Genomic DNA, 22,817 nt, shown 5'->3' on the forward strand with positions numbered 1-22,817 from the left:
TATATGTTAAAAAGTTACAAAATAATAAGTACTTTGTTTCAATAAAATACCAATTTTAGGGAAGCATATATTGTTAAAAAAAAAGAAAGAGAAGGAAGGAAAGGGGAGAAAAAGCTCCTTCATGTTCGCTGGAGGAAGGAGGAATTCCCCCAAGTTCCCTTGGAGAGGGAACTGCCCTTCAAGAACTTTTAAGGGAATCTTCTAAGTTGTTTCACACCTGGTTATTTCAACAAAATATACTGGATCTGTTTATGGGCCGATAGTTTAAATTCAATTATATAACATTCTCAAAATGTCAAAATTACAGATGATAGAGGTGGAAAGCACATTAGTGCTTCCACATTAGGGGTACGGAGGTGGATGTGACTACAGAGGTAGCATAAGGGAGAACTTTTTTTTTTTAATGGAATAGTTTTGTATTTTGGATGCCCTTAATTGTATGTAATGAATGTCATAGAACTATACACACATATTGTGCCAGCATCAAATTCCTGGTTATAATTATGTAATATGTCACCATTGGGAGAACTGGGTAAAGAGTACATTGGCCCTCTCTGTACTGTCTTTGCATCTTTCTGTAATCTTCAATTATTTTATAATAAAGTAAGTCTAAAAAGTTATAAATCTGGAACTGAGGAAATCACTATAGAACAGTTTCCCAGGCCTACTGAGCTCTTTATGAATCATTTATCAAGATAAGCCCCTTCTGGCTTGTGGACAATGGTAGAATTCTCTGTTCCCAGGGACGTAAGTGTCAGCTCAGAGAACATTTCCAAAATTCTTCCAAAATGTGCTTTCCCCAGTGAACATTTTCTCTGATAAATGACTGCAAGTCCATCGGGGAAGACTGGAAGGAAGATGTACTTATGGAGTTCTCTCAGGATTCTTTCAAAATAAAACCCAGCCTCAGCTTCTTTGAAGAAATTCTGTATCTATGAATTGACTCAGGGCTGGGAATTACATCAGGGCCATTGAAGGAAATTCATATTAGTCTCCAGAATTAGAGGGCTCCCTCCTCCCGCCTTTCCCCAACTCCAGTTAAGTTAATCAAAGAAGATCTTGATGAGACTTTAGTCCTAGGCCTCATACCACTGGTTGGCCAAAGATTCATGAAGTTGATGTTCTGATTACAAATGCAGGTAGTTGGCTGTTAGAGAAACCAAGACAGCATTGCTTTAGCAATTTTGTGTTACTGCTTTGTTTCTGCCACTCCAGGAATCCATCAATCGATTCCAAATAGAGAATCTACTTCAGTGGTAGCATTTCTTCTATAACAAATAGAACCGTTTTAAGGAACTGCAAGGCTGATATTCTACTCATCAATGTATGTCTCAGTGCTTTGGAAAATACAGTGTTCTCTGAATTCTCTCAGGGACATAGGTAGGAGGTGAATGTTGTATCACATATAATTCATTAACTCCAACATTTCAATTCTCTAAGTGTTTGGATATCTTCCTCTGTATTTTATCATGGAATCAACTTCAAATAAAATAAACCACTAATAACTTCCAGATTAAGCCAAGAAATGAATCAGCAGTTACAACCACTCCTAGCTTTTCAAACTAGTAGGTTGATTCAGAAATTTCTGGCAAGTGTTCCACATTAATAAATTTGGCCTAATATACTATTATTTTCTTCTCCATCTAACAATCTAAAAATCTCCACACATAACTCCTAGGTTCCTGGCCTGAATGTATGAGCCAAATCTTGCAATTATGTTGGTGTATAAACCATTTTATACAAGTTTTGGCTTTGCAGTTTCTCTCTTGGAACATCTTGAGTGTTACGTATATTGTAGATCTGGTGGCAATAAAAGAAGATAAGAAAGGAGTATGAGGGGAATTTGCATTCTCATCAATGCTATTTCCTCATGTGGATTCATTATATTTGTTTGAAAAAAGGCTAGAAAGCCTTATCATATTTTGCCAGAGGTTTTTGGAGAGGTTTTAGAATCATGTTCCTGTCACTTGAATCCTATCAAATGATCTGTTTCCAAATTTCACTATCCTGCTTTCACTTAATAGGTGTCCTAATTTTTAACATATTTGAAAAGGCTATATGTTCAACCTACACTTATTATGGATTGAATTGTGTAACTCAAAAAATATATGTTGAAGCCCTAACTCTCAGTACCTCAGAATATTCCCTTATTTGGAAATAGGTATACTTTACAGAAAGAATAAAGTTAAAATGAGCTTATTAGGGTGGGCCCTAATTTAATGTGACAGGGGTCCTTATAAAAAGGGGGAAATTTGGACACAGAGACAGGCATGCAACAGAGGGAAGGCATTGTGAAGACACACAGGGAGAATTCAGTCATGTGACTGGAATGATGCATCTACAAGCCAAGGAACGCCAAGGATTGCTATCAGATAATAGAAACCAGAAGAGGCAAGGAAGGATTCTGCTCCAGAGCTGTCAGAGAGAACATGACTCTCCTGACACCTTAATTTTGTACTTCTAGCCTCCAGAACTGGGATACAGTAAACTTCAGTTGTCTTAAGCTACCATTTTTTAGGACTTTGTTAGGGCAACCGTAGGAAACTAACGCAGTGCCATAATTCACCAAACTGAAGGGTTAGATTTTATTTTTGAATTTATACCTATGTGAACCTTGCCGTTAACAAGATAAATGGTTACTTTATTGAAAAACAAAATCCTGGTGTTCTCACCAGGCTTTGAGGTGAGAATTTAAATCTAGAGCTGGTCACCATCTTTGTAGCGTAGTAGAAACTGCCAGCCCTCCCTCCCTCCCTCAACCCTACTGACCTGTGTGAACATTGTCATGATCATCTGTCCTAATACCACTGCATCTCTTAAAGCTTAGCTCTCAATAGGCAATTCATTTCAGGCAACCTTAGGTAATATTTAAACTAAGTATTTTGCCACTGCGTGCCATGGATTATTAGTGTCTTGCCTTTTTGTGTTAATTGACTCCTCACTGACTTAATCTCAACCTTGTGAAATCACTAATCCTAGATATCCTTGAGAGTGTCTTTTTTTGCAAGCACCTTTGTAATCAATTACTGTATTGCTCATAATTCTTTAGTTTCTGGCAATAATACGCATGCTACTTTATGAAGAAAGGGTCATATTAAATAATTTTCAGAATCTCCCAAGTAGGCAACGTTTAAGTACTGCATAGCTCGGAATGTGTATATATATATTTGTTTTTCTAGTTATAAATAACAACGAGATACACTATAATACTCTTCTAAAAATTCTTCTGGAAATTCCATTGATGCACCACCACATTACTCAATATCTGAGATTCTAGGGAGGCTAGGAAAGATAACAGAAAAGGTAGCCTAGTGTAGTGGTTTAGAGCATGGACTCTGGAGCAGGACTAGCTAAATTCAAATCTTGCTTTCACCATTCATTAACCGTGTGACCTTGGCCTTGTTAGGAAATCAGCTGTGCTTCGGTTCCCTCCACCTACAAAAAAGTAATAGTGCCTATCCTCTAACGTTGTCATGAAGATTAAATGAATGAATATTAAAAACATCTGATACTCATCAAGCATTAGCTAAAAGCTTGTGAAATAGGAGATGAATAAGTAAATAGGGATTGAACACTGTAATGTCTGCCTGATTTGTTCCAGATAAAACTACTCCAACCATGCTAGAAAGATAAATCAATTTATTGTGAACATTTTAAATTTTCTGCTTTCCAATCTCATGTGTGTGTTCCATCTTCTACACGTCTAGAATCCTGGCAGCAAGTAAGTTTGAGAAATATGGTTTTTAGATTTGGAGTATCCCTATTGAAAATGCACAAGTCATTTCATACTGTGCATGGTACCCAGCCACAGCCTCTTCCCACCCAGACATCACTGTGTTTGGATAACAGAGAGCATGTGATATGAAACCCCATAACTGCCTAAATCTCTTGGAGAAGAATTTCTAAAACATACTACATAATAAAAATATTACAAGATCAGAATTTAGGAAAATTCACTCAAACATCTTTGTAAATCAGAAACTCATTCCCAGCTGCGTAAGTGGCATCCCCAAGATCAAATTCCAACTCTCTGCTAAATGCAGCAAGCAGCAGCTCCAGGAACTTGTTTATAGTGACTCCCCTCGGCACATAAATTTCCTTGGCCATATTGCTGTTTCACAAAGACCATGTTTGGGAAAAAGTAAATTTTGAAAACATTGTTTTTTACATAAAGTTCAGTCTGGCTAGCCTATGGTGAGCTCGTACTGTTGGTACAGAATGATTATTGATCTAGCTAAAACTTTTTGCTCTGGTTTCTCATGCTGTCTGCCATGTGTGATAATACACACAAAAGTTGTCTGAATGTTTCCAGTGCTGAGTTTTTCAATTATTGCTGTCTTTATCTTGTGGCCTGTGACCAGGAACAGTCAACCTGGTCTTAGCACACCTTCAATCCAGTGATACTTTCTCCAAAGCCATGCTAATGTTTTTTGGATTCATTCATTCATTTTTATAGTAACAGAGCATGAGTAGAAGGCTGTTCCATTAGCATTGAAATTATTCAGTTACAGCTTTCATAATTTCATTACTGAAGCAAAGTTTTCATTGTAAGTTTTGGCTACTTCATGATGAAAAAGAATTTTTACCTTGTATTTTCATTTACTTTGCATCATAACACATTTCTGCAGCCAACCTTTTGCGTAGTCACACTCACTTCATGCTGCATATGAGCTTGTTTCATATCCAGAATAACTGGTGGTCTTAGATATATGTTCACTTCCTTGTCAAAAATTGTCCAAGTTTGTCAAATTATTTCTTCATTTGTCAAATGCTTTCAGTTATGACATTGTCATGGTTTTCAGTTTTCAAGCTGTGGACTGGTCTTTTGTTTTTAATTGTTTCTAGATCATTACTGTCTCTAATAAAACACCAACAACTTATGATTATGCTTTTTAAATTAAATATGGTAGTAGTTTCTGACCCCATATTTTCAGTAAATTGCCTCAATTCAATAACACATTCAAACTTCTGTAATAATTTATTTTTCTGCTCTACTATTAAAAAGATGCTTCGTTTTCTCTTTGCTCTGCTTTTTTGCTCATTTTTATATGTTCACACAGTATTGTCACTGACATGCACACACAATGCAGTATTACTGAACAGCAGAGTTATATGTAATTGACTGGTGGGAATACTGAGATAAATTGATAGGCTCACATGGATTTAAGTCAGGTGTAGCTGCCAAATAACCATGGACAACAACCTCCAATGGTTTTAGTGGGTTTTTTTTAGTGGATGCAGGAGATACACATATAACCTTATGGACCTATATTAATAAGTGAAATAGGCTGGTTTAATCATCAGATTCAGAGATATCAAAAATTATTTTTCTGATACTTGTAAGTTAAAATTATAATTAAAGTTATGCTTTAATCCATGTTCTGAAAACATTAAAATAAAAATTATTTTATTTCTTATTACACTTTTATTTGGAAACTGGCCTCTGAGAGCTTTTGCCTTTCATCAAAATGTCAATTACTGTTGTTTGTTTTATATTGCAGTATCCAGTACAGAAATTACTTTTGAACTCTGGGAGTGATATTTAAAATTATTCAATTAGAAAACAGAAATCAGCTAATGAAAATTGTAGTTACTCCTAAACACTGATAGAACCTTTGAATTATTATTTTTTTAATTTTGTAAGGTAGCTACTTCAGAGGTGGTCATTGAATTCTGATATGTCGAAAACATCATTTTAGTTTCAAGTCCCAAAAAACAGTCCAGGTAAATAATTCCCATTTGTAAACCTTTTTTCCTTCCTCAACAATGTAAGTTGAGAAAGCTGATCTGGACACTGGTTAATTCATTTTTCTAAAATGTGACATAAAAAAAATTCTGGACTTTAATATTCCATCCTGCAATTTTACAGTGTGGTAGGGAGTATGATATCTCTGAAAATTAATTTTAGCATAGGGAAATTAATCTGATTTTTCCTTGACAAATTAATAGTTTAGAGATAGGATATTGCCAAGAGTGAGACATTAAATTATATATTCAATTTAATAAACTACTCCACCTTTGCTGATACCCACTTGCCATCTTTGCCTATGACTTTTCTCTTGCCTCTCCCTATTCTCTTGCAGCCACACTAGATGATGTGTTGTGTTCAGACACAACATTTCTCCCAACATAGTGCATTTATGTTATTGTCTCATTTTCGAAATCTGGACAGATCTTTCCTCAGATATTTATATGGGTTACCCTCATTTTTTTTAGTTTATCCATTAAAACGTCAACTAATCAGAAATTTTTCCTGGTCACCATAGACAAGACACTCAAATCACACTTATTCATTATCATTTTTGATAACTTGTTTGTTCATTAACCTGTCTCAGTCTCACCCTCCTCACAACACTTAGAATGTAGATGCATGAGATCAGTAAATGACAATTTACTATTTATTACTATATTCCATGTCTTCTGATACTTGAAAATTAAATAAGTTCTGTAGACATTTTTGAACACATCTTTGTTTTTATATTTATGTTCTCAAAGCCAGTAGGGAGATATGAAGATAATATAAGTGAAAGATCAGTACAATGAACTAATTTCTATGTAACTGAAAATAAAAATGTATGTAATACATGCTACGTGGCAGACAGTATTATAAATTCTTTAGAAATTCTAATTTATTTACTCTTCATTTTGAGGAAAAGAAAAATGGCCCCTAACTTTCAGCAACGGCCTAGCAACAGCTAAGTCTCAGTGTTATTAGCTGGGATGTCAATACATGAACTGTGGATAATAGTTTTTGGAATGGAACAGTCCATAGTATCTCACTAGAGCCTGTAAAGTTTTTAAAAAGTTTTAACTTTGTAGCTTTGTTAACTTTATTAATTGCATGCTAATATTTCTTTTTCATGGGTTAAACTCATTAATTTGATATATCAAGGATATGTAAGTCTCCTGTTATATTTGACAAATAATACTACACAACTGTAAAATCTCACTATTAAAAATAACAGTATCTTTCACCATTCCTTTATATTTTATTTTAAACTAAATTATTTATACAGTTGCAATTATGAGGAGTACTATCCAGAAGAAGGAAGACTACATGTTATTTATAAACTGGATTTCATCTGGTTATAGCTGAAAGTGAGACGTTGCTCTATATTTAAAACGTGTTCTTCTCTACATAAATATCTGACCAAAATATGTTATAACTATTCATTAGATGAACGTGATTGTCAATGTGTATATAAGGCAGTAGCTGAAGTGAATAGTTATTACAATCAAAGGCTTTAATAATTCCTTTGGTAGAAACATGGGGATATAACTCCCTTGGTAGAACTCCTTGCAGTTTTTATTAAGACTAAGAGAAATTTTTCATATGGTTAAAGACAAGAGTATACCCCAGAGAGTTAAATAGTGAAAAAAATTAAAAATTCTTACAAAATAGCGAAGTAGTTTAGTTGATCTATAAACACTGAAATAAAAGGGTAAGATATAAAGGCTTCACAATCTGTAAAGCTGTATAAATACAAACAAATATCCTGTTATATAACTTCTTGGACAACAGTAAACTTTAAATTAATATGCAGGTTTTTTTAAACCCCATTAAAATAGACTATTCATGTAGAAAATTTAACATTATTCCAGTTTAACAGTTTTGCCCTAAATACCAAGGTAGCTTCACAAGTATAAATTCTATTTCATCCTAATGAGGTTTAGGATCAAATATCACTTCATAATAAAATTTCATGTTTTTATTCACAAATGTATTTGGTAACTTTTATAGGGAAGAAAAAGATTTAGCTGCTCTTCCCAAATGCTTTCAAAGTGACTTTGAGTAACAAGAGCTGTTAAATATTTCTATATTAAAACTTTTTTTCAGAGATTTGAGATTTCCATAAATAAATCCAGAAACAAATCCAAAGCAAAGTCATTATTCTCATATGTGAATAAGTTATTTAAATCAGTAGAATTATCACTTATTATATTCATATAAAATGGCAATCACAATTATATGCTTTTATTATTAATAAAAATTATCCATTAGACAAAAAATACCTTTCAAACCTTTAATAAAGCTTCAAAACTTAAAAAAATTCATGAAAGTTTTATCGATGTGTGTCAAGTTCACTAATAGTCAATATTATTTCTCTGATGTTAAAATGGCATTTTATCAGTTTTGATACAGTAAAGTAAAATAGAGATTTCTTTTGATATTCCAGAATAGAACAAAATGGCTTTGAAGTCTATTTTTGGGGAGCCCTGTAGCAATGATAAAGAATTGATGAACTGATGGTAGCAAACTTAGATTTTATGTCAATCTAAAAATTTATATAAAAAAATAGTGTAACGTGACTGAAAGTTTTACTATCAGATATGTTAATTGTGTATTCCTAAAATTTATTTTGAAATATTTGAAGCATTTCCCCACAATAATAATGTCAAAAAACTTTTAAAAAGAAAATGTTATATTTTACAGTTATGCCATGTAGCAAAACTTAATATTCACACACATAAATAAAAGATGTAATTTTATAAACATATGTATTTTTATTTATGCAAGGTTGTGTATCTTCCTTAATCCAAGAAGAGATATTTTAGTGCCTTTATCTGATATTAATACTTAGTAAAATGTGTAGCATGGAAGAAGTGCAGGTTAGTCATTTAGAACAGTTGTGAAAATAGAGTCATGAAAGAAACCTTGTTTTTGAAAATATGTTAGTTTTCTATCATACTCTTATTTCCAAGATACATTTTTATTTGGAAAAAAATGTCATGGCAGCTTATCAGGAATCTCAGAGACAATGAAGATTCTCTTTAGTTCACACTGTTTAATACCAGAATGATCCTTTTTTGTCCAGTCTGTCCCACCCTTAGAGTGGTAGGTGAGCAAGAATACTTGGACTTTCCCCATATCAGGCCCATCCTTCCATGCAGACCTGCCTTTGCTTTTGATGTTTACACTTACCTTATAGACCAACTACAATTGGTTAGGTTAATAAGCAAAAGAACTCTCCCTACCTCACTGTTGCCAGTCACTTTGCATTTTTTTTCTTTTTTTTTTAAAGTTTCTTTGGAAGTACTTTGTGCATGTGTGTGTGTATCGGCGGGGGCTGTTATCTGGTTTAACAGTAATTGGAAATCTGGGTTGTGAGATCCTTAGTTTGTATCTGATCAAGTTATTTGGTATTTTAAAAAAAATGAGATATGGGTATTTCCAGAGATGACTTACTTGTTTCCAAAGTTTTTCAACAAGGTCTGGTAAAGTTTCGCCCTAACCTAGATGTTAGCAAGATGACTGGTGAAAATCCTTTAAAAAAAAAAGAGTTGTCTATTCTACTTGATTTTTTGTCTCTTCTTATCATTATTCTGTTTGCTATGCACTTTACTAAGAAATAGTTATCCTTGATGTCCCTTTAGGTGACAGTTATCTTTAAGAAAGTTTATCAAATCTTCCAAGTTCTTTTTTGTTTTCCTTATCTTTGCCTTATTTGTCCTGATTATATGAGTATCATTATGCATTAATATTTTTCTGGTTATTGATTTGTAGCTTTGTCTCTGAACCTTTATTTGAAAATATGTTCTTATGAATCTCTATATTCAGCATCCTAATTCGTGGTAGTTTTGAAAAAAATGTCCATTGAATAATCTATTGAGTGAATGGATAAGTAAATAAATGAACATAGGACTCTTCGGACCATTATCTTAAGCATTTAGTGTTTAGTTTTGGGCAGTCTTATTTCCCAGGCTCTTCTTATCTCAGGTTTGTCCATTTTATTTTTGTCCTGTTATATTCCAACGCACTGCAGTATTTCTGGCCAACCTTAGATTATCTTGTTTCCTATATATCTAGTTTCTGTATTTATAAAGTCATTGTTAATATTAATTTATTAACTTTATCAGGATTATAAAATCTTTGAAGATAGTGATAATTTATATCAATATTTTTGAATCCTTTCCAATGCCTTTTACCAAAGTAGAGACCCAATCAGTTCTACCATTGATTCTGTTGAAGTCATAAGAACATCTTGTACTTGTCTCTCTTCATCTGGTATGAATAATCCAAATTCATCTTTTAAATTTTCTTTAATATTTTATAATTGCATATATGATGCCTCACTATTTAATCCTCAGTGGCTTTCCCTAGTTTTCAAAATGAATTTCTAACTTGTAAACTACAGAAATAAGTCTCCTCAGGTTCAGCTCCTTACCTCCACCTTCAGTATCATCACTCACCTCCTTTCAATTCCATGTTTGTTTGTTTCTTCTACTCCAGTCATACTGTAAGGTATATTGTTACTAAAAGGGAATATGTTGTGTAACATCTAAGCCTTTGCATATTATTTCGTTTTCATCTCATGTAATTTAACTCATAAACAGCCTCAAGTCTCAGCTTAAATTTAACCTCTAGGAACCTTGTTTGGCTCTCAAGATAGCATTACAGGAATTTTGGTTTACTTTTCTATCTCTCAAACTTGGTTGGAAACTCCTTGAAAATTTTCACTACCATTTCTTATCTACTAGTCTAACACTAGCAATCACTATAGTGCTTCACATTTTAGATACTGCTAAATGAGGGAATTAATAAATTCAACTGGACCAGTATGAAACAGTTGCCCCTGATCATGCAATCCACAGATTATGTAAACTTTTCAGTTCTTGCATACAAATTAGGAAGGATGAAATAAAACTATCTTTGTTCAAAGATGACATGATTGTCTGTGTATAAAATCCCGAAGAACTAACAACAGCAAAAGCCCTAGAACTAATAAGCGATTATAGCAAGGTTTCGGGATGATTCTAATATACAAACGTCAATTGCTTTTTTATATGCCAGCAAAGAATAATTCAGATTTTATAGTGAAACAAAACACCATTTACATTAGCACTAAAAAAAGAGAAATACTTAGGTATAAATCTAACAAAATATACACACAGTATTTTGTAGTGAAAAACTACAAAACTGATGAAAGAAATTAGAGTAGACCTATATAATAGAAAGATAGTGAATGTTCATGGATAGGACCCAATATTATTAATATGTTAGCTCTCCAGATCTCTGCAGTTTGATCTAGAGATTCAATGCAATCCCAAGCAAAACCTAAGTTACTTTGTAAACATCAAAAAACTAATTCTAAAATTTATATGGAAACGTAAAAGACCCAGATTTGTCAACATAATAAATTAAAATTAAATCTTCTGCTCTGAGAAAGACAGTGTTCACAGAATGAAATGATAAGCCACAGACTGGGACAAAATATTTACAAAACACATATCTAATAAAGGACTTGTATCAGGAATACACAAAGAACTCTTAAAACTCAACTGAAAGAAAACATATAATGTAATTAAGAAGTGGGGAAAAGATCAAAACAGACACCTCACCAAAGAAGATATACAGATAGAAAAAAGCATATGGAAAGATGCTCAATATTGTATTTCATTAGGAATTGCAAAGTAAAACAACAATAGGATACGACTGTGCCCCTATTAAGCTAAAACCCAAAACACTAAGAACACCAAATGCTGGTGAGGGTGGAGCAATAAGAACTCATTCATTGCTGGTGGAAAGATAGAATTACATATCCACTCTGGAAGACAGTTTGGCAGTTTCTTACAAAGCTAAACATAGCCTTGCCTATAATCCAGCAGTTGCAGTCCTAGGCACTTGCTGAAATGAGTTGAAAACTTACGTACACGTGAGAACCTGCACACAAATGTTTATATTATAGTTTATTCATAATCTCCAAAACATGGAAACAACCAAGATATCCTTCAATAGGTGAATGGAAAAACAAACCAATGAAATATTATTCAGTGCTAAAAGAAATGATCTCTCAAGCTGTGAAAAGACACAGAGGAACTTTAAATGCAGATTGCTAAATGAGAGAAGTCAGTCTGAAAAGGCTGCATACTGTATGCTTTCAACTACAGGACATTCTAGAAAAGGCATTACTAGAAAGTTAATAAAAAGATCAGTGGTTGCCAGGGGTTGGGAGGAAGAAGGGAGGAAAGAATAGGTTGAGCACAGGGAAATTTGAAGGCAGTAAAATTATTCTGTATCATCCTGTAGTTGTGGATATATGACAGTATGCATTTGACAAAACCCATAGTGGATTCTAAAATAAACTATAGGTTTTTAACAATGTATCAATATTGGTTCATCAATTGTAACAAAAGTACACATCAGTGCAAAAGACTAATATTAGAGGATTTTGATGGGGCAAGGAGAAGGGAATATATTAGAACTCTCTGTACTTTCTGCTCAGTTTTTCTGTAAATCTTTAGCCACTCTAAAAAGAAAGTCTATTAATTTAAAGAAACAAAATACACAGTGCCTATACAAATGATCATGATACAAAAAGAACTGTGTTTATTCATTTAACCTCAACTACAATGTTTCTATTTAAATAAACCTATTGGTTGGTAACAGGGTAATAACTAGATTTCTATAGAATGTCTGCAATGTCAGTAATCTTTTTTGAGAATATTACTTGACAAAAGTTAAAATTAAATATGTGCTAATTTTCATAAGAAGCATTTTTTAAATCAGTGAGTTGAGGTTATAGTTCAACTGAAGAACAAATGAATCATTACTGCATCACAATAACATTGACAATAATGTACAGTTTTTATAAAATATTTTCACAAATATATTCTCACTGAATCCTGACAGTAATCCATTTGAAGTTGATTCTGTTTTATCTGAAGTTGGTGCTGTTTTCTGTATTTGAAAAATGGATCAACTTTCATTCTGAAGGATTCTTGGACAAATGGTGGTACACCCCAATCATGATTGTGATCTGCATTTCCTAAGCCCAGGACAAGTGAACCTGCCTTCTCACACTGCTTCCATCTTCATTAATAGGAAGTTCAAGAGCAGACCTAGTGTCTTCAGTGAATTTGGGAAAGGAGAGGAGTACATAATACTGTTGTTTGAACAGCTTATTACACAAGTGAATTGCAGTGCTTGCTAACTAATGTGTACTTAGCAATGTGTGCCATTTGTTTTGAAAGTCTCAGAATACCTCATAGAATCTTTCAACTTTCTGCAAGCTCCATATACATAAATATGTATCAGTTTTTTTTAAAATGGCTTCAAAACAGCATGAGCTTCTGTATTATTGCCTCTGGAAGTATTTACAGTCTAAAACACAACTGGTTTAATTATATGCTGACTGCTGAAACCATTACATACACAAGTATCATCCTAAATATTTAAACAATTTCTTTCCAAATTTTAAATAAGCAAACAAAAAGGAAAACAGGGAGATTCATTGAAATCTCAAGATTAAAAAATGTTCTGAGTTGCCAGATAAAATACAGGGCACCAGCTAAATTCGAATTTAAGATAAATAATGGATTTTTTTTTAGTGTAAGTATTAAGTATTTAGTATAAGTATTATGGAGATATTTATACTAAAACATTATCCATTCTGTATCTGATTTTCAAATTTAACTGTGTGTTGTCTATTTTTATTTCCTAAATATAGCAACCCTATCTCAGAGGAAAATCCTCTTTATATCTATTAATTTTTTACTAAGTCCTGCTGTTAAAAATCAGTGACTAAAAAGATTAAACAAGAATGTGTGGAAAGTGTCAGGAGTTAAGAATGAGACTGAGAGCCTTTAAGGAATTGGCTCACACAATTAAGGAAGCTAACAGTGCAAAATCTACAGGGCAAGCCAGCCGGCTGGAAATTCATGTAGGAGATAATGTTGTGGCCTTGTTCGGACAGGCCAAAGGGCTAAAAGCTCAGGCAGGGTTTCAGTGTTGCAACCTTGATGCAGAATTTCTCCTTCTTCAGGAAACTTCAGTCTTTTGCTCTTAAGGCCTTGCTCGAAATGATTGAATGAGGCCCGTTCACATTATGGGGCATAATTTGCTTTACTTAAAGTTGCAGATTGTAAATGTTAATCACATCTTAAAAATACCTTCACAGCAACATCTAGACTAGCGTTTGACTGAGCAACTGGGCACCAAAGCTTAAAATTAAGAAAATTAATCAACACACTAATCTAGGCACTACTGTAATGGATTTTGAAGATGCAATTAAGATCCTAAATCAGCTGATCCTAAGATAGGGTGAATACTGGGGTAAGCCTGACATAATTACATGAGGCAGTTAAATCTGGGTTAAGTGGTCAAAAAAGGAAGTAAGATATGTTTAAATCATGAATGGCAACTGAGCCATGAGAAATTTTCCATTGCTGGCTTTGAAGAAGAATGAGGCCCATGGCAAGAGGGCAGGTGGCCTGGCCCCTAGGAACCAAATGCTCCAGCTGACAGCAAGAAAATGGAGACCTCAGTTCTACAACCATAAGGCAATGAATTCTGCCAACAATCTGAATGAGCTCTCAAGCAGAATATTCCTTCAAGCCTCCAGATGAGAACAACCTGTCTGACACTTCAGTGCTGCCACATAAAAACCCTATCTTGTGATAACCTGAGCAAAGAACCCAGTCATGCCTTGCTGGACTCTGACCTAGGGAATTATAAGCTGATAAATAGGTGTTACTTTAAGCTACTGTCTGTGGTAATTTGTTAGGCAGCAGCAAACTGATACACACTATTTATATTGTCTTGAATCCTCTATATATATGGAAATTGAATATGTTAAATATATAATATACATTATGCAGTGTAAATATGTTTACACATACGTGTGTATATATATATCCCTATTTTTTTGAAAATTTAACATACACATTTTTCTTTAACTTGTCTTAATTATCTTCCTAATATAAACTGGATATATTGCCTTCTTAGCTCAGGGAACTCTATGCATTGTATGGTGGTTAACAGTGTAGCATGTGGAGCCAGGCTGCCTGATTCAAATCCCAGCTCTGACACTTCCATGTTGTGCAACTTTAGGCAAGTTAGTTTTTCTAGTGTCACTTTTCTCTTCTGAAACATAGGGACAATAAGGCTGCTGTGAGAATTCAGCAAGACAAGACCTGTGAAAACACCTGGAACAACTCATAGCACATAGCTCTCCAAAGTGTTAGCAAGTAGTGCTATTCCTCTTAAGTTTTTAAATTGTACAAATAATATACAAATGCATTCTCTTGTAATAAGAAAAGGAATACTGACACATATAAGTATAAAGAGTGAAAGTACTCTCCTCACTCTAGCCACAATAATGTTCTCTTACCTGCATCAGTAACTTACTCTCTGAATTTTTACAGCTTTACAGTTTGCTGTTACCTCATGTAACAAGTCCTTCTTCATATTCATTTGATATTCTTGCATATTTTCATGTGTAAAGATATTAGTTGATATTTTTAAGTATGTAGTTAGCTTGTCAAACCCATCAAACATCCCATTGAAAGTTTTTTTAATGCCATTGATTTATTAGATTAATTTGGGAAGAATAGTCATTTTCATATGGTGATACTTTTTCATGGATTTGAATTTCTACACAGAAGTATTATATTGAGCAGAACCTCAAGGGAAAGAAAAAATGTGAGCAAATAAATTAATAAATGATCTAATAGTTGACATTTTCAAATTCCCTCCATCTAGAACTGGCAGATAATTCATTATGACATTTGTGCTGATCTCTTTTAGTTACTAAGGAATCTATGTGATCTATATGTGTTCAAATTAATACCTTGAGTTACACCGGTAAAGCATTGGGAAACTAGTGTTAGAAATCTATGTCATGTTTACTACCATAGAATTTGCTTCTAATTAGAAAAAGAAAAAAATTGTAGAAACAATTTTTTTGTTTATTTGTAGCTTTTATTTTTTTTAGAGCAAATTTAGGTTCACAGCAAAATTAAGAGTACTTCCTATATACTCCCAGCCCTCACACCTTGTCAGCATTCTCCACCAGAGTGGTACCTTTGTTAGAATCAGTGAAACTGTACTGACAGATCATTATCATCCAAAGTCCATAGTTTACATTAGGGTTCATTCTTGGTGTTGTCCATTCGTTCTGTGACTTTGACAAATATGTAATGACGGGTCTCCATCATTATAGTATCATACAGTGCATACAGAGCAGTTTCACTACCCCAGATAGACTCTGTGCTCAGCCTGTTTATCCCGCTGCCTCCCCAACTCCTGGCGACCACTGAGATCTTTTTGCTGTCTCAATACTTTTGCCTTTCTTAGAATGTTATATAGTTGTATCATACAGTATGTACACTTTTCAGATTGGCTTCTTTCACTTAGTAATATGCATTTAAGGGTCCTACATGTCTTTTCATGGCTTGATAGCTCATTTCTTCTTATCGCTGAATAATATCCCATAGTATAGATGTACCACAGTTTATGTTTTCATTCACCTCCCAAAGGACATTGTGGTTGCTTCCAAGTTTTAGCAATTATGAATAAATATGCTATAGACGTTTGTGTGCAGGTTTTTGTGTGGGTGTAAGTTTTAATCTCCTTTGGGCAAATACCAAGAAGTGTGATTGCTGGCTCATATGATAAAAGTATATTTAATTTTGCAAACTGTCAAACTGTCTTCCAAAATATCTGTATCATTTTACATTCTCATCAGCAATGAATAAAAAAGAGTTCCTCTTGCTCCACACCCTTATCAGCATTTAGTATTATCAGTGCTATGGATTTTGGTCATTTAAATAGCCATGTAATGTTACTGTGTTCTACTTGTTGTGCTTATTTTTTGTTCCTAATTTTTATCTTCCATTCTTTTTTCTGCTTTTTTAGATTATAATTGAACACTGCATACGATTCCATTTTCTTTCCTTTCTTAGAAAATCAGCTATACTTCTTTTTTTACTTCATTTTGTGGTTGCCCTAGAGTTTGCAATGTACACTTATAGCTAATCCAAATTCACTTTCAGATCACACCACCATACCTCACAGGTGGTGGGAGTACCTTATAATAGCAACATAATCCTAATTCTTCTCCCCATCCCTTGTCTTATTGCTGTAATTCACTTCATTATATAAGCATATATATGTGTGTGTGTGTGTGTGTATATATATATATATATATATATATACACACACTATATGCATAAGCATACATAATCAAATATATTGTTACTATTATTATTTTAAACAAACTGTTATCTGTTAGACCAGTTAAAAGTTTTAAAACAACATCATTTTCTTTCTATTTAAAGTATTTCTTTTAACATTTCTTGCAAAGCAGGTCTACTACCAACAAATTCCATCAATTTTTCTTTCTCTGGGAAAGTATTTCTCCCTCACTTTTGAAGGATAGTTTCTCAGGGTACAGAATTCTGGTTTGGTGGGGGTTTTTTTGTTTGTTTTCCTTTCAATACTTTCAACATTTCAGTCCACTCTTTTCCTGGCATAGTTTCTCGAGTAGAAGTATGTAATTGTTATATTTGTTCCTCTATAGGCAATGCATTTTTCCCCCTTTGGCTTATTTCAGATTTTTTTCTTTATCTTTAATTTTCTGTAGTTTGAAAATTATGTGCCTCTGTGTAGGATTTTTGGTATTTATTCTACTTTGTACTCTCAGAGCTTCCTGGATCTGTGGTTTGGTGCCTAACATTAATTTGAGGAACTTAACAGTTATTAATATTTCTAATATTTCTTCTGGTTTTTTTTCTCCTTTTGATATTCCCATTATATTAATGTTACACATTTTGTAGTTGTCTCATAGTTCTTGGATATTCTGTTCTTTTTTTTCAGTCTTTTTTCTCTTTACTTTTCAGGTTTGGATGTTTCTGTTGAAATAATCCTCAAGCTTAGAGAGTCTTTCCTCAGCTGTGTCCAATGTACTAATAAGCTCATCAAAGTAATTATTCATTTCTGTTGCAGTGTTTTTGATTTCTAGTATTTCTTTTTGATTCTTTCTTAGCATTTACATCTCTCTGCCTACATTGCCCATCTGCTTTTGCATGCTATTTTATCCATTAACACCCTTACCATATTAATCATAGTTATTTTAAATTCCCAGTCTGATAATTCAACATTCCTATGATTTCTTGTTCTGATGCTTGCTCTGCCTCTTAAATTGTATTTTTTTTCATCTTTTTTTTTTTTAATCTTTTGGAATGGCTTGCAATTTTTTCTTGATAACCAAACATGATGACCTGGGCAAAAGGGACTGCTATAAATAGTTCTTTAGTAATGTGCAGGTAAGGTGCAGGGAGAGTGGAAGTGTTCTATGGTCCAATGATTAGGTATCAGCCTATGCCTCTGGACTGTGAGCTTCACAAGAATTTCTGGATTTTTTCTCAATCTTTAAATGGGAGTTTTTTCTCCCATGGGCTGGAGTTGTGTTAGTTCCCTTCCCTATGTCAGTTAAGCTCTAACAATACAGCAGGTTAGGTTCTGGTTACTAGTTTCACCTGAGGGCAGGCCTAATTAAGAAGAACAGAGTGCCTTGGCGTATTTCAAAATGGTTCCTTTTCCCTTCTTGCAGGAAGCAGGAGGGGATTTTTCTCCAATATTTACTGTGGGAACCTGGCCAAGCTCCTGGAAGCAAATCTCCCATTATTGTGGGGTACCCCCTCCACTGCCGACTGGTTCTTCATGAAGTTTTTAACTCTCAGAGTTGTCCACACTGAGCCTTCAGCAGTTTGTTGACTACATTTTCAGTTTTCCTATCCTGGCACTGGTTCCCGTGGCAGTTTCACTCTCGAGTCTCTGCTCTGGTAAGTCATGACTCCCCATGTTCACCACTCTGTCTCTAATATTGGGGTCAATGTTTTGCTCTGCATCCTCTCCTCTCTTACTGATCCAAGAAGAGTTTTGTTTTTTGTTTTTTCCAGTCTCTCCGGTTTTTCACTTGTTGTTAGTTTGGAGTGCTAGCTTCCAGGCTCCTTACATCTGTAACTGAAAACCAGAAATCCTCAATATTTTTTTTTTATTTACTTTTAGAGTGATTGAACTTTAATATGTTGATTGTAGCACAACCAATAAATACAGTGGATAACTTATAAAATGTTCTAAAGGACTTCTATTTGAATTTAAATGAATGTGATTGCGTAATGTGCCTGTTAATTGGACAGAGCTTAAGAAAAAACAAAATTATAAATTTGGAATCCTTTAAGTTTACAATTTCCTGGTTAGGAATCTTTCCAGTGTTTGAAGAATATATGGTCTCTTATCTAAAAAAATCACTCCTTTGACATGTGTTTCTCTTCCCTCACCACATTGATATATATCACAACAAAGCATTGAGATAAGTCATGTGTGAAACAAATACTATTAGCACTCTTAGAATTTAATTATGGAAGAGTTAAATGTAACACACATGTCTGGTATCAGTGCTAATAAGTGGTACTTTTAACTTTGACAAGCTGATAGGCTTCTTAGTAACAATTTCAGTCATTTGATGGGGTAATGGTACACCTGATGCCTCAACTTTCTATAATACACAGAATGACTGGACCGTAGATAATTCCACATAGGAGTTAATCTATGCAAAATATCCAGTACATAGTAAAAATGCAGTAAGAATGAACCAGTGTTATTTGAAAATATTAGCAGTCCCTGAGAAGTGTGATCCTAACTTGGAGGCTAAAAGGTTGAAAGTGTCTTTATTCTGAATAAGAAAAAAACATGTTGTTTAAAGGTATATTTATAGATAGTAAACCACTGATCAGTATCACCAGAACAATCCAAATTTCATTCAATTCTTTTTAACTGCTTAATTCTTGTGCCTGCTTTTTTTTTTTTAAAGACTTTTGTAAAATAATATAAAGTAATAAATTTTGATGATGAATTAGACTTTTATAAATTTTGGTTAAGTAATAATACCAGTTAAAAATATGCTCATATATTATAGCACAGAAATTTGAAGCCTCAATTGACTGTGCTACTTTGTGTTGGATTAGACTCCAAACAGTATTTAGGGGAAAGCCTGTGTCTGGCAATTGTACTTGTCAAACGCCTGTAAGTAGGTAGTGGGGCTTTATAATTAGGAAGGGGAGCAGGTAAAACCTTTCTGTCACCCTAAGGGATGGACACATGTTATACTGTAAAATAATATTTGGTAAATAAAAATAAAAAGAATAAATAAATAAAGCTCCAACCCAGTTGATAAAGCATGTGGATCTGTACACAGCTATCAATATAGGCTATCAGATCTTCATTTACATTTCAAGATAGGGCCAAGTAGAGAAAATAGAAAAGTTAATAATTTTTTTCTTTTGTTTTTAATGTGACATTTTATCTTCCAATCTCTCTCAGACTTTAGCTATACTGTGTCCTCTGAAATCAGTGATTTTCATAGTCCATTAAAACTTCCTTGGAACATATAAATCTTTCTCTTTTAAATAAGATTAATGGAGAACCCAATTATTAAAACACACACACACACACATACACACATTTTTCCCAGCAACATAATATACTGAATATGAAAAAACTAAGCACAATTTCCCCTACATTATCCCTTGCTGTGTTTTTTTCAGTTTAACCCTCAGCAAATGGATTTTCATAGGGGAATTAAACACTCATATTGGTACTTACAAAATTTTGTCCATAAACAGGATTTTGTTTCAGGCACAAAACATTAGATGGGTGAAATAAGATAACATGGTACATAAATGCTTTGAGTAAAGTAAGTCATCTGGGAATAGAGTGATTTGCAATCTATTATAAATGTAGCCCAAAATACAAAAGGAGTTTAACTATCTCAAATTTATTGCAAAATCATAGAAATTTGTACACTCATTTTGATATTTAAGTTCAACCACTTCTTAGTAAATGAGGTAAGACCTAGACATAGTAAACTGTTTTTATCCTTTGCTTTTTAATTGCAGTATAACCCCACAAATTAAAATGAATAAATTTTAAGCATATAGATCACTGGGTTTTTAAAAGTAAGCATTCCTGTAGAAATATCAAATATATCAAGATCTAGTATATTACCAGCCTCCAACATATTCCCTTATGACTTTACTTAGTTACTAGCCCTTCCAAAAATGTAATCACTCTACTAATATCTACTACCGTAAAAAGGCCCTGCATGTTCTCAAACATAATCGGTGTTCACTGTCCTTTCTATGGATTTCATTTTTACTAAACACTGTGAGGTTCATCTGTGTTGTTGTACATAGTTATAGTTTGTTCTTATTAATGTATAATATTCCATTTTAGTAGTAATTCTGAAGTTTTTCATCTTACTTTACCTATTTTACTGTTGTGATAATTTTGGTAATTTCTAGTTTGGGGATGCTACGAATAGTGCTTCCTTAAATATTCTTGCACTTTGGTAACATATACAGATTTCTGTGAAGTGTATACATAAATTTCTAAACTATATCTAAGAATTTAATTGATTCATAAGTATACATATGTTCAGATTTGGTAGATACTGCTAAACAGTTCAAAGTGTTTGTAACAATTTATACTTTCACTAGAAGTGTGTGAGTTCCTGTTACTCTATATCCCTGCTAACACTCGGCATTGCTGTTTTTTATTTAGTTGTAACCATTCTAATTCTTTTATAATATTTTATTATAGTTTTATCTGTGTTTTGCTAATAACTAAGTATGTTAAGCATATTTTTATAAGCTTACTTTTGGATAACAACTTGTTAAAGTGCCTGTTCAATTGATTTGCTCATTTTTATTTTAGATGTAGTTGTTTATCTCTTCATTATTGATTTGTACTTATTTTTTATGTATTTCTATGAATCTTTAATTGGTTATGTGTATTGCAAATATCTCACTCTAATCTGTGGAGTGCCATTTACACAGTCTTTCAAAATTGTTTTTTAATGAATTAAGAATTAAGAATTTCTTAATTTTAATAAAGTTCAATTTATCAGTCTTTTCTTTCATAGTAAATATTGTGTAATGTTGAGGAAATAGTATGCTATTTAAATGTTACTCTTCTATGCACTGTTGCAGAAAATTTATTGTTTCACCTTTCAGATTATTTATGATCCATTTAGAATTGATTTTGTATGTGGTGTGAATTAGAAGTCATAATTTTTTTCTATATGGGACAATTATTCTGATACAGTTTATTAAGAAGGCCATCATTTTCTCTTGTATTGAAATTATTTGTTAATGTAATTCAAGTGATTTGGCATTTTTAAGTTCTAGCAATTCTATTTTTTTAAGTCCATGTGATTCAGATTAAGAGGCTGATCAGAGAGTGTAACTCAACCACACTCATCTTTTCTATTTTTCTTATAATTTAATCAGTCTTCTATACCTGGCTTATGTTTGGTCTTTCTATTGTTTTTTCATCGAGTTTTGTTTGCTGGCATGCTTGGTATGATCTTGGATACTTTAAGTGAAACGTTGTGAAGTCTCTGGATAGTATTATCATCCTCCAAAAAAGACTTTATCTTTTTCTCTACTGACAGCACACAAACAAATCACCTTACTACAGCAATGACTGTGAATGCTTGAAGCTTTAAAGTTGTGAAGGTTCATCTATTTCTTACTTGTCCTTTCTTTTAGGGCATAACCCTTTAGAACTATGAACTATAAACCTGAAGTGATTGCAGGGACTGATTTCCTTTTTAGGACTTCAACTATATCAGTGTTTGCCTTAGAACTCTGAGACTTCCAGGACCTTGGTATAGTTTTTTTGTTTTTCTCAGTAGCCGTTTTTCTTTGTTGTTTTTCTCAGTAGCCGTTTTTCTTTGTTATTTTTCTCAGTAGCCATTTTTCTTTGTTGTTTTTGACCTTTTACTCTAGGCATGTCCAATTCAGGAATTGGTAAATGCCTTTTGAGGGATTGTATACAGAAGGCCTGGATTGACTTTCATCCTTCCATTTCTCTGCCATTCTGTCCTCTTAATTCCTGGTTGCTATGGCATCCATGAACTTCACTATCTGTTGCACCAGCTCAGTGGAAACAACATAAGTTCCTGATCATACTCTCTGATCAGGCTCTACAACTAAAGATAAGGATAGCAAATAATAGATTTTCAGGGAGAAGG

The sequence above is a fragment of the Balaenoptera musculus genome, chromosome 5, assembly GCF_009873245.2.
Source record: "Balaenoptera musculus isolate JJ_BM4_2016_0621 chromosome 5, mBalMus1.pri.v3, whole genome shotgun sequence".
Classification (NCBI taxonomy): Eukaryota; Metazoa; Chordata; class Mammalia; order Artiodactyla; family Balaenopteridae; genus Balaenoptera; species Balaenoptera musculus.